The following is a 14,068-nucleotide window of genomic DNA, read 5'->3' on the forward strand; positions in this document are numbered from 1 at the left end:
TCATCCTATAATGACGCCAGCTGCTGGGAGGGCCACCACTAGCGGGTGCGGCCTCTAATGGCGTGTGCTGTCTGCGGCTCTCATCAGCCCCTCTGCCTTCCCAGGATGTGATGTCCTCTTAGGACACCAAGGATGTCGAAAATACAGCAGACGCAAGGCATAAATATCCTGTCTTCATCAACAATACACCAGAACGATTTATTACGAGACTAAAGACATCCTTCCCCAATCAGCTAAACTTCAGGGACAATGCAGTTTCACTTCCCAACGTGTTTTCTCTTTGGTTTTCTTCTTTTCTTCTTCTCCTTTCCCATGGAAAGCATTTACAGCACCCAGACAGCTGATTTTTACCATGTCAAAGAAACACAACATTCCCTGGGAAATTGTGCATGGGGAATGACTTACATGTACAAGCCATCCTTTTCGTGTCTGCAAAAGAGTTCAAGTTTACCGCCTTGGTCCTTGATAAGCATCGTCTTTCAAGATCATTCATTGATTCATTCTAGAAACATGCATTCGGTGCCTACTGTATGTTAGTCACATTGTGTGGGGCTGCTGAAAAGTTCATTCAAAATATAGATTATTGACATTTCCCCAAATAAAAGGCCAACCTCAAGACCAACCATGAGCACATCATTTTAAAATCACTTAAAACTGAAGTTATTTTAGTTGTGTTTGGAGCTAAAATAATTAAGACAAAAAAAAATTAAGCTTTTAGCAGTAGAAATGTTCCCTATTAGTTTTAGTGTAATTAAAATTGAGTATTTTAGAGTTGAAAAAGAAAAAAACAACAGGATAAAGTGGAAGTGGAAAAGCAATTTGAGAATCCTGGTTTGATTCTTTAATTAAGTGTCCCTGACGCCTTCCTCTGACATCTGAGATGGTCCCACATACAGGTATGGTGTAGGGTTCTGTGTTCCGTTGGCCGTTCAGCCTTCTTGTTTCCCTAACATCACTCAGATCCCAGGGACGAGCAATCATTTTTTAAATGCCTCCTGGTGGCTAACCACCCCGGCCCCTGCCCCCAACACAGGAACACGTCTCTCCTCCTCTCCATCTTATGTCCTCCAGGGAAAAAAGCACTTAAAAGTCGATCTTTCAGGGGTTCAATTCACATGCCCCTTTCTCATTTCCCAGTGCTCAAGAGGAACAAGAAGTGCATGCACAGAACATGATGTCAGAGCTCCCTGCTCGTGGCCTCGCTTCCTTTTGCCTTTGAGGCTCGTGGGCAGTGGGCGCCCGTGCATCAACTCTCCGATCAGGACCACAGGTGCCCACTTGTCCATTGTGGTCCCAACCACTTCCTTTTTCCTGACCTCCCCCAAGGAAGCCAGGCGGTGGGGTGCATTTTAAAAGCAAGGCTACCCTCCCACGTTATCACCAAGGCAACATCAGGGCATCTGTCATGGGTGATGGTGCTAAACTGGAGACATCTTCAACCGGGGTTTTGAGTTGTTTTTTCCAAAAACTGGTCATCTGCTTGCTTTTGTTGTGTGTTGAGAAGGGGCCATCATGGCCAGGAAGGCCGGATCCGTAAATAAATAAGGGTAATTAAATCTAATGCTTGACAAACGACATACGCTCATCGCTGAGGTCAGGAAAGCATATCAGTTCTCACATCAGAATTACATTATTGCAAGCGGTAGGGTTTGGGTTTTCCCCCTCGTAGTTCTCATGCATTAACCATCGCTAGAGACAGGATACAGGATGCAGTGATTATCCATTACTGAGCAGGCCCCTGAATTGCATTTCACCTAATAGTTGTGCTTGCATTTTCGTAGCTGCTTGTTCAACTTGTTGCTTTGGGTTCAGTTTTCCTTCCTGCAGAGCTCCTGCAAGAAGAGGAACATTTCTATCTGTTATGTGTGTGTGGGGGGGGGCGGGGGCAGGGAGCGAGCACGACATGTCACCATCTTCCAGGCCACTTGTCAGCTAACTTATTTGCACATCCAAGATGATAACTCTGTCCAGATACACATGGCCTCTCAAGTCAGGATTTTAAAATATCTCGTATTTCAAAAGTAGTGTGATCTGTACATACATAGCAAGGAATTCTAGTAACTACTTCCTTTCAGGTCTTCTTATTTTTTAACTGAAATTCTACTGATCAATTTGATTTGATAACCAAGAGTAATACATGTTTTGTACAAATGTCAACTTGCTGTCCTCCCTCTGTATGCCCCTCCTCCCCTGCCCTCTTGAAATCGTTAAAAGCTCAAAGAACTCCCCATTTCTGGACATGACCTTGAACACTCCCAGTACGGCTGAGTCCAGATCTCTCTCTATTGTGGTGCTTGGGGTGCTTTTCACCAAAGTGCTGCTGTGCTGTTTTGGAACCACCCAGGACAACCAGTAACCAACAGGAACAACCAACAGGAAGCACCTGCCTTAACACACTCCAGAACCCTGGCTCGGACCGAAAGTGTCTTAACTTACTAAACTTCAGCTTTAAAAAGCGCTCTGAAGTGTTTCGTCCCGTGATGTTTGCCTGGACGTCCCTTGGTTTGGATTAATCAACCGAAATTTGTTTTGCCCTCAATCCAAATGAAACAGAATTAACCTTGAGGGAGGACGGACGTATTCTTCTTGCAAGGCCCCGGGAGTTGAGCCATTCAGGAGTGTTTCGTATTTATTCCCAAGCATAATGGGAGATCAAGGGGATAGGAGTAGTCGATAACATTTGTATCTGGTTGCCAAAAATATATATGTTCCAAGTATAAAACAGAAAATTTGAAACAGAAAAAAAAATAATATAGGAAAAAAATTACTTGACACGATACAGCTCCTCTGTCAAAACTTTCATCTAAATATCCAGACATATTTGCACACTCACACACAAATCCTAGTTACATGTGTTCCTTTTTACCAAAGAAGAGGGTTTTATGATACAAATGTTTTTGCCCCATGCTTTGGTTTTTACAATGTATTGTGAATATTTTCTCCTGAGGCTAGTATAACAGCTTCCTTGTGTCTCGTCTTATGAATGGGTCATAATTTGCTTTGAAATGAAGCTGTTTTAGGCATTATGCACATTTTTATCTCATGATTATCTTTGCATTTAGCTTCATGATTTCTTTAAAATAAATTCCCAGAAATGGAACGGCGGGGTCAAATGTAATGCACATTCTTCAAAGCCGTTAATACCTGTAACTTAGTTGTCTAGAAAAAGCAGTACCATTTTGGACTCAAATAAGTGGAGTAACTATCTCGATGGCCTTATGATAAACATGAATAGTACGGCATACCATGTGCCAAGTGCTGCGTTAAGGGTTTTATAGGCATTTCCCACGTAATTCTCACGCTGCTGTCTAAGGTAGCGCAGCTATCGTTTGCATTTTACAGATGTGTAGGAGGAAGCCTACAGAGCATGAGTGAATTTGACCAGAATCCCATGACTCTGGTTTTGACTTGGAAGCCTGACTCTTAGCCACCACTGCATAGACTGATAGATGTACGTGCACATTTATTGAGTACCTACTGAATGCAAGGCACAGCGCTGGGGCACTGCAAGGGGCCTTTACGTGTGAATCAAGTACAATCTTTGTTTCCCGGGCCTTCTAATCCAGTCCAGGGAAAAAATAGATGCATTCATGAACATAAAATATAGTTGGGCCCAGTAATGGCGATAGAAGAATGATGTGGGATGTGAAGGAAGGGGAGGTTACAATCAGCTGAGAAGACTGGGAAGCACTTCGAAAGGACAGGAATTATTCAAGCTGACCTTTAAAGACATGAAGAAATTATACCTGTGGAAATGGAGCGTGGGGCTTTCCAGCAGAAGGACTGTGTTGGAATCATGGCAATGGAGGAACATCCCTGGCTACAAGGAAGAAGAGTTTAATGGTAACGAAGGGGGTTGTGGGAAACACGATGCTAAGATGTAGTTGGACGGAGAGTCATGGAAGTCTTTGCTGAATTGAGGAGATTGGATTTGATTCTGTAAACAGTTGGGGGTGTCATTGAACATTTTTAGTGAAGATACATGATTCGTGTGCTGAAAGTTAATCCGAGAGTCATTTGAAATGTGATTCGAGCAGAACAGACTGGGGATGGCAACCTAAGTCAGTGTCAGGAAGAAAATGCATAATCTTTAGGTAGAATCAAGATTTGACATTTGATTGGATATAGGGGCCAAAAGGGAAAGAATGAAAGATTTCTCTAAGGTTTTAGCCCTGAGTGACAGGGAGGCCAAGAGTTATTACTGAAAGGAGGACGGACATTAAGAGCTGGGGCTGGTTAGGGAAAAGACAAAATCAACTTTGGAACAGGTTAAACCTGAAGCGCTAGTGAATAGTGGGGACACCAGCTGAAAATCTGCCCTTGACCTTAGGAGAGGGTTCAAGACTTTGGAAATAGATGTAAACATTATCCATAGGGAAGCCATAGCTGAAGCCATCAACTTGAATATTACTTTGGAAGGAAATGAATAGAGAAAAGGACGATGCCAGTGAGGCTCTTGCAAACTTTGAAAATGGAAACGAGAAGAGAAATGAGCCAAAGAAAGTCAGGATCAGTGGCGAGATAAGAGGATGGCTTAGCGTGTTCTGAGCTTAGGAAACCAAAGATAAAGAGACTTGCAAGAGCAGAAGCTGGTGAAGAGCAGGAAACAATGGTTTTGCAACACTGGGGAGAAAGTGTCCCAGAGGTTCCCAGGCAAATGATGGCTGAAAATAGATCTTGAGACTTGGCAAGAGTCATGTTATAGGTGGTCCCTTAGAGGGTCACCTCAGTGGAATGCTAGGGAAGGGGTCCAAAGCAGGGAGGGATTTGGATGTTGTTGAAAAATGTGGAAGCAGTAAGAAGAAAAGAAGATAACTTGAAGGTGTGAATATACACCAATGTGCACACACACATACACATGTCATAGACGTAAAATATGCAGAGAATGTGGAGAAGAGTGACCGTGCTTATAAGCTGAAGATAAGGAGCCAGAAGCAGCATCAGGCATGGAATGGAAATACAGGCAAGAGGAAGTAACTGCTGGGAAAAGGCCCAAAGGAGGAGAAAGAAGTAAGCGAAAGGGCCCAGGTGAAAAGGTTATCTACTAACATGGTATGTCTTCTGGAGGAGGAGAGTTAAGAGCAGTGTAGATATGGAGGGAACAGCAAATGAGGGACTTGCCCTGATGCTGTCTTGGCTTGGTAGAGAGGGAGGTGTGTTCTTCTGGGGAGCATGGGGGCCAGGGTGGAAGAAGGCCTGGGGTGGGTGATGTAGGACAGACACAGTAAGGAAACCATCATACTCCGCCTTTTATTTATTCTTAGCAAAACTAGTAATGGGAAATACTCTTTCCCTAAGAATCCTAGCTTAACTTTTTCTATACAGAATATTCTGCTGTGAAGCATTAAAGAAGACAGAGGAGGGGCAGAGTAACAGATGGGGCACAGGTGTTTTCAGACATGGAGAGTTTGTTCAAGTGTTTAGAATGAATTGAAGGTCTTCTCCCCTGTCAATTTCCTTGCAATAAGAAAGTGGTAGGATATCATTTTTCTTTGTGAAATGGTATGTGAGGATATGTAAAAGCTTTGAGGCATTTTACGTTCTTAATCTACTACATAAAGCTAGATTTGTACATGGATGGAAACTGGAAGGAAACATGAACAATGGAAAATAATCGTATGGGAATAATAAGTATTTAAGTATTTTCTTTTCTCTATTACAAACCATGTATAATGCTTCTGGCTCTATAGTTGTTTTAAATGTAGAGAATGCTTTAAAATTGTTCTTTTCATGATAACGTGTGCCGTCTCTTTCTGGACACTTGAGGTTTAATTGACATATGCACTCAGATTCTTGTGAGTCTCATGGTAGCAGAGTGACCCTTTTGTATCAGAACTGAGCTAATTCTGTAGAAGCTTTGACTCAACTACTCATGACCTATTCCAGGAAACGCATTACGAAGGAGCCAGCAGATAACAAATCTCCAACTTAGGAAGAATTGCTTCTGGAAACTGCAAAGCATGAGATAAGGTTTATTCCATGGGAGCTGACTTTATCCAACCCCACACTCGAGTGATGTAGTGGGTTCTGAGTAAGCTGTGTACACAGAACTGATAAACTCTGCACTAAATTAATTAAGAATTCTATTGCTTTAATAGCTTGTCTTCAAAGACCAATGACTAAGGCCAGGATTTATTATGCAAACAACAACAAAAAAAGGGCTATGTAAATTTTATAATGGGAGATCTAGGGTCGTATTAAATCATCTCCAGATCTGTTGATCTTTCTGATATCTAAGCTACGCTATACAGAATTACTAGATCACAGAGATCCAAGGATTCTTTAGCAAGTAGAATACTACATTTTGCCACTGAGCTTAGAGTTTGTAACAAATTGTTGTTGTAACAACAATTGTGCCATCTGAGTTTCATGACACCCCTTAAAAGAAGATATGATGAGTTCCAATTTATAGACATGGATGCTGATTCATTAAGATTCTGCTTCCTGGAACTCTGTCCAAGGAAGCTCAACTACTTAAGTGGTATGGCTGGGATTTTGACTCCGGACGTTATACTTCATGTCCAATTCTTTTTCTTCTGTGTCCCCCATGCATTGAGATCTTGCTTGATTTTTCCCCTTTCTCTTCCTTTTTTTTTTCCTAACAATAAGGAAACTCAGACTCAGAGAGGCTAAGTGATGGCACTGTTAGTTACTGATGAAACCAGAACTAAATCTGGACCCATCACCCTGGCTAGGGCTCCTTCACCTTATGCTTTGGAGTAGAGGACAGGTATAAAGCTGGAGCTTCTAAGTGCTATTCCATGATGATTCACATGTATGGTTTATCCGTCTTTCTGTAAAAATATAAGTCAACTGTTCATTTGTACAAATGTATGTCCAAGCCAGGGCATATGGATGCATAACACTCTAGGATAGGGCCAACCATCCTATTACCATCAACCTTGTGTTAGCGCCCTCTGTTAGCTCTGTTGCCCATACTGGGTCTTGGCGCTCTGCTACCATTATATCCCATACTCTCTTCCGACAATAGATGACATTTCTGGTAGAATGCTAAATCATGCACGTTTCATTCTGCTCCACCCCATATCCTCTACGGATCAGACTGAATCATCTGCTCCAGTAATGGAATGTTATCCTCAACGTTGGAGGTTCCATGGCTTAGATGCTGGACCAGAGCCTGTTACTATACTTTTCTGAATCACTCTAAGCACTCCCAGGTGATGTCCACTAGTTGCAATTAGAAAATGAGGCCATAATGAAAATATGTGCATTCGTCTTCTAATGCAGACACACTGGCACTCCCGTGTGTTACATCCCTACAAGTGGAATACATCAGTTGAATAGTATTGACATCTACAGGTTAACAAGAGAATTAACAAATGGCGCTCTAAATCATGACTCTGCTGGTTTAATGAGAACTGCCTAAGACTTCTAGTTTCCTATCATTGCCATCGTCATAAACATTGATTCACTCCTTCCCCTGGCAGGGACTGTTCTTCAAGTTACATGTATCAAGTACATGTATCAGGGTCTTCAAATTACATGAATCCAATTTTCACAACAATCCCAGGCAAAAACCCATTTTGCAGATGAGGAGATTGAAGCACATAAATTTTCTCTGATTTGCCCAGGGCCGTGCAATTTGTGTATGGAGCTGGAATTGGATACTCAGCAGTCTGAAACTATCACTGTCGGCTTTTTCTCTCCACATTTGGTATTGAAAGAATTTTACAAAAGAATTTGACAAAAAGATGGGTGGAAAATGTTTTTACGTTGTTGTTTTAATTTGTATACACATGATTTCTTGGATATATAATATGAGGATGAGCATCTTTCTGTGTGTTTGTTGTCTACCCAGACTTCCTCTTGCATCCGTTGCTTATTCATAATCTTTGCCCATTTTCCTTTTGGGTTGCCTGTTTTTTGTTTTGTTTTGTTTGTAATGTTTTATTTGGGTTACTTTTTGTTTTGTTTTGTTTTTATGTTAGTCACCATACAGTACGTCATTAGTGTCGGTTTCTTTTTGATTTTGGATAGTGTGTCAGTTACATATTGCCACTTAACAAATCACCCCAAACTTAGTAACTTCAAACACCATCGGTAACTTTATTACTATCTCTTATGGCTTTGTGGATTGACTAGGCTCGATCAGGTCATGCTCACCTGGCATCTTTCAAGCAGCTGCAAGTCAGATGGTGGCTGGGGCTGGAGTCAACTGAAGCTCATTCGCTCACCTACAGTGGCTACTGCTAGCTGTTGATTAGGATCTCAGCTGGAAAGTTCAGTGGGGCCGTCTACCTACAGCTCCCATGTGTCCTGGGCTTCCTTGAGAAACAACGGTGAGGTTCTGAGCACAAGCCTCAGAGGAGGTCAAAGCAGAAGTGCCTGATTTTTGTTTTGTTTTTTAATGACCTTGCCTCAGAGTTGACATAGCCTCACTTTCAGTGTATTCTACTGGTCAAGGCAGACACAAAGTCTCACCCAGGTTCAAGGGGAGGGGTTGCAAACTCTGCCACTCCAGGAGAATAGTCAACATCATTGTAAATAGGACGTCTGGGACGGGATATTTCATGGCAGCTGTCTTTGGAAAAGTCGTTCAGGCACAGAGAGAGTAATACTTCCTCCAAGTCTTTGCCTGTTATTTCCAATTCTTAAGAGTGTCTTTTGATACACAGCAGCTTTAATTATGATAGAGTCAATTTCATCAAACTTTTCCCTTTTTGTTTGTGTTCTTTTGTTGCTTTTCTAAGACATCATTATTCTGTTCCACAGTTTTAGTCATGTGCTGTAAGATAAGGGTCTAATTTGCTCTCTTTCCATATGGACAGGTGTTGAAATTTGTGGTATATACTTTTCTTTTTTTTCTTTTTTTATTTTATAATATTTTTTATTATATTACGTTAGTCACCATACAGTACATCCCTGGTTTTTTGTGTAAAGTTTGATGATTCATTAGTTGCGTATAACACCCAGTGCACCATGCAATACGTGCCCTCCTTACCACCCATCACCATTCCCCCATCCCATTCCCCATCCCCCTCCCCTCGGAAGCCCTCAGTTTGTTTCTCAGAGTCCATAGTCTCTCATGCTTCATTTCCCCTTCTGATTACCCCTCTTTCTTTATCCCTTCCTTCCCCTACCGATCTTCCTAGTTCTTATGTTCCATAGATGAGAGAAACCATATGATAATTGTCTTTCTCTGCTTGACTTATTTCACTTAGCATTATCTCCTCCTGTACCATCCATGTTGCAGCAAATGTTGAGAAATCGTTCTTTTTGATAGCTGAGTAATATTCCATTGTATATATGGACCACAGCTTCTTAATCCAGACGTCACGTCATAGTGCAATTCGCAAATATTAGATCCAAGGATACAGTATCAAAAGCGGCCAGGGCAAAGAAATTTCTTATGTACCAAGGCAAAGATATCAGAATTACATCAGACCTGTCTACACAGACCTGGAATGAGAGAAAGGGTTGGAGGGGCATTTTTAAAGCTCTTTCAGAGAAAAACATGCAGCCAAGGATCCTTTATCCAGCAAGGCTGTCATTCAGAATTGATGGAGAGATAAAGACCTTCCAGAATCGCCAGTCATTGACCAATTTCGTAACCATGAAACCAGCCCTACAGGAGATATTAAGGGGGGTTCTATAAAAGTAAAAAGGCCCCAAGAGTGATACAGAACAGAAAGTCACAATCTATACAAACAAAGACTTTCTTTTTTTATATTATGCTTTCTCAAGATATCTGGGTGGCTCAGTCAGTTAAGCGTTGGCCTTTGGTTCAGGTCATGATCCCAGGGTCCTGGGATGGAGTCCTGCATCAGGATCCTTGCTCAGTGAGGATCCTGCTTCTCCCTCTGCCTGCAGCTCCCACTACTTGTGCTCTCTCTCTCTCTCTCTCAGATAGATAAATAAATAAATAAATAAATAAATAAATAAATAAATAAATAAAAATTTTGAAAGGACAAAATATGCTTTCTTTACTTCTAGCTGATTGGTTTTTTAAAAGTGTTCCTGATACCCCCTTCCCTCCCACGATTTACTTCATTTCCTTCTTTGGAAAGCATGTGTTTTATTTCCATCTTTAGTAGTCACACACTTTTAACCCATAAACTTGACATAATGAAGTCTACATTTTATTTGCATCTCCACCCTTCTTCCCCCAAATATAAGAGCCTTAGAAGGTTTTAACTGTAATGACCCTTATTAGCCTATGATTTTGTGGTATAATAGTCTATTTTTTCTTGCTTTTATATAAAAACTAGTCAGTATTATTGCTTTACTTATAGCCCATGTTTATTAGAGATATCTGTATGTTTGCAAATGTCTTCATCCACTATTGTTTTATTTTCTCCTCACATCCTTCTGGGTTCAATTTCCTTCTCTATACAAACCAGGTTTTAATGGTTCTTTCAGTGCAGATTTAGAAGTATAAACTCTCTCAACGTTTTTTTGTCTGAAAATATCTCTCAGCCATTTAAAGACATTATTCCATTTTCTTCTTGCCTTTATTGTCGCTGACCAGAAGTTCTCCATAATCTAACTGCTGTTAATTTGTACGTGTATTTCTGTTTGTTTAACCATTCTGTCTTTGTCCTCCATGTTTTCCAGTTTCACTCTGTTTAGTTAAAATGCCAATAACCTTTTCATTTGAATTGGGTTTATTTAATGTAAGGACTCATATCTCTCAACAATTCTGAAAAATTCTTCACCATTGCCTCCTCGAATATTACAACTTCCTTATTCTATTTGATCTTTCTGGAATTCCTACTAGATTCATTCTAACTGTTCTTATTCTATCCACTACATCTCTAGCTTACCTTCTTTTTATCCCTTTATCTGTCTGTGATTCATGCTGTATAATTTCCTCAGTATTGACTTTCAGTTCACTAATTCTTTATCAGCTTTGTCTAATTCATTGATTAACCCATCCATTGGGTTTTAATTTTAATGTCTTCTTTTATTATTTCTAGAAATTCTATTTGGTTATTCTTCGTATTTATTTATTTTTTTTACACAGAGAGAGAAAGCACGATCAGTGGGGAGGGGCAGAGGGAAAGGGAGAGAAAGAATCTCAAGCAGACTCCTTGCTCATCAGAGCGCCCGACGTGGGGCTCGATCTCACAACTCTGAGATCATGATCTGAGCCAAAATCAAGCGTTGGATGCTTAACCAATTGAGCTACTCAGGCACCCCTCTATTTGGTTATTATTAAAATTTGCAACTTTTCTTTGGTCCGTAGTATCTTGTTCTACTTATTGAATTGTATTCTGTCTTTTATATCTTCGTTTTAACCTCATACATTTACATTTTTTTTTCAGATGTCTTTAGGTATCAAACATTCCTGAGCAGAGTTTTCTGCTCTGTTTAGAATGGAGCATTCATTGGTGTATTTTAAAATTCCTTCCTGTGCATTCATTTTCAGTGAGAATTATATCCTTCATGGCCTGGGTTAAGGAAGGTCCCTCTGAAGTAGTTTTGCATTTGCTTTTGCTGGGTATCCCAAGTACCCACTAGGCTAAGGCAAACTTTATGTGAAATTCTCATTCTGAAGATTTGTGTATCACAGAGGCAGTGCAATGCAGTTTCTCAATCATGCTGCTTTAGAGTTTCAGGTTTTCATGGGGATCTTCCCCCGCCCCCCCAAAAAAATCTCTGACTATGGAAAATCTTCCTTGCAATCTTGACTAACCAGGTAGGGGAGACTGGGGGTGGGGTTATTTGAAAATTCTGACCGTATGCAAATGTTTCCGTGTCAATGTCCCACCTTGAGTGGGCCATAAACCTGGCTTCTAAGCCCCGGTGGCTGCAAGGTCCAAGTCATGAGCGTCTCCCTCCTCCAAAAGCTTTTTCTCTCCTTCTGTCACCAGGCCAGCTACAGTTTCAGTTCCAGTGCTTACAGACACTGCTTTCGGTTCCCTCTTCATTTCTGGAAACTAATTTTTTTCTATCTTGCGTAGTCATTTATCTATTTAACTTATTATTCTTATTTTATCCAGCATTATTGCCTTTTACCGTCAGGATTTCTAGGCTAGCTTTGTCTGCTCTGTGGCCAGAGTTAGACATGTACAGAAGGATTGAGTAAACTCTGGGTGAAGCTTGGGATTAGAGCTTTCCCACGGTCTTGGGGCTCACCGAGCCAGCTAAAAGGTTATGCTCTGGGTTCGACTCACAGGTGATAATAGCTCCTCTAATGGTGTCAGCTTTGTGTGGTGTCCACGAGGGTCCTGACTTTCACTGATTCTGGGCTCTAGGAGACTCTTTCCTGGAATGTGTTTGCAGGATATTAATATACAGACAGAAAAAGATTTTATGTTTATGTGAGTTTGGAAAATTATGGGTTAAACCAATTTAAACATGTTTCTGTACTGCGGTATTTCTCAGAAAAGAAGAAAGAAGCAGCTGTCTTTAGCATCGCTCCTGAGTATAAAAGGAAGTAGAAAGGAACATGTCTAAGCGTGAGCAGTGGTTGGCAACATAGGATGAAAACCAGGTCAGGGCATCTCTGAATCCAACCCCAGAAAGCAGCAGAGAGTTCAGCTTTGGGGGCTGCTTCACTGGTTTTGTTCCAAGCCTCTGACTGTCCATTTAGCAGGGACTCTTTTTAATTTTAATTTAATTATTTTATAATTTAGGGAAAACCCTCCCATGATTTACACAAAAGTGACTTTTGGCATAATCAACTTTTAAAAAAAAAGATTTTATTTATTTAGTTATTTGAACGAGTGTGAGAGTGGGAGAGCGCGAGTGCAGGGGAGGGGCAGAGGAAGAGGGAGGGGCAGAGGAAGAGGGCGAGGCAGACTCCTTGCCAAGCGCAGGGAGCCTGACATGGGGCTTGATCCCAGTACCTCAGGATCATGACCTGTGACGACGGCAGACCCTCAACCAACTGAGCGACCCAGGTACCCCATCAGTCCACCATTTTGATTTTGGATTCATCTTAGGTCAGATATCCTATGCAGAAAGAGAAGCAAAATAAATGTTTCCTATTAATCGTGGGGGTCATGTCATTTGTAATGACAGCTAACATCCACTGAGTGCTGACTCCAGGTGCAGTGACCAGCGCTCTACAGGTGTGTAACCCTCACAAATCTGTCCAGTTGGTTCTATAGTTAGCCCCATTTTACAGATGAGAAGACTGAGTTGCAGAGACACCAAGGAACATCTCCCTCTCTACAGCTTTGTTTCAGTTGTCTTTTCACTATGTAAATAAATTGTGAGACTCTTGACTCTGGTAAACAAACTGAGGGTGATGGGTGGGGGGGCGGGGTAACAGGGTGATGGGCATTAAGGAGGGCACGTGATGTGATGAGCACTGGGTGTTAATGCAACTGATAAATCATTAAACACTACATCTGAAACTAATAATGTACTATATGTTGGCTAATTGAATTTTAAAATAACTAAATTAATTAATCAATAAGTTAAATAAATAAATAAATAAATAAAGGACAAGATAAATGCTGACTTTCCAGACTTTGCATCTAAGGTATTTTGGGCATCTGTCTTGAGTAAAGAGCAAGATGGAAGCCGTCATCTAACCCACTCTTCTGGGGTTCACGGGTCTCAGCTTCTAGACTTTTGGCTGCCACACGCCATTGAGCAGAAGCTTCCCCCCCTTCGATTCATTCTCTTCGTCTATTAAACGGGCGTTAATAATATTAGGCACGTCTACCTCATAGGATTTTCAGGGTTACTGAGTGAAATAAAATATATGGATGGTTGTTTACACTGTAAAGTGCTTCGCAACACGTAAGCCACTATTTTTGTTAACGGGGAACAGCTTTGTTTTCTTTTTACTTGTGATGTGAATCCGAGGGAAGGCCATGATCTTGGCAGCACACAGTGTGGCCGGGTGTCTGAGCTAAAGGTGTGGAGTGGCTGCTGATTCTCAGGTGGTCCGGGGTGTCAGTGATGGACACAGAACATTCCATCCTTGCTTCAGTCCAAGGACCAGACCTATGAGCTTCCTCCAGCTTAAATCCAGCTCTAGCCTGGATTTGCTGGTTATACTTTAAAAGTAAATACTAATATTTTATTCCAGAATGTTTTGATGTGAATGTGTGAGTCTTCTGTCAATGGAAAGGTTAATTTTCAGGGAATG

This window comes from Ursus maritimus, unplaced genomic scaffold (genome assembly GCF_017311325.1).
Source record: "Ursus maritimus isolate PB19 unplaced genomic scaffold, ASM1731132v1 scaffold_4, whole genome shotgun sequence".
Classification (NCBI taxonomy): Eukaryota; Metazoa; Chordata; class Mammalia; order Carnivora; family Ursidae; genus Ursus; species Ursus maritimus.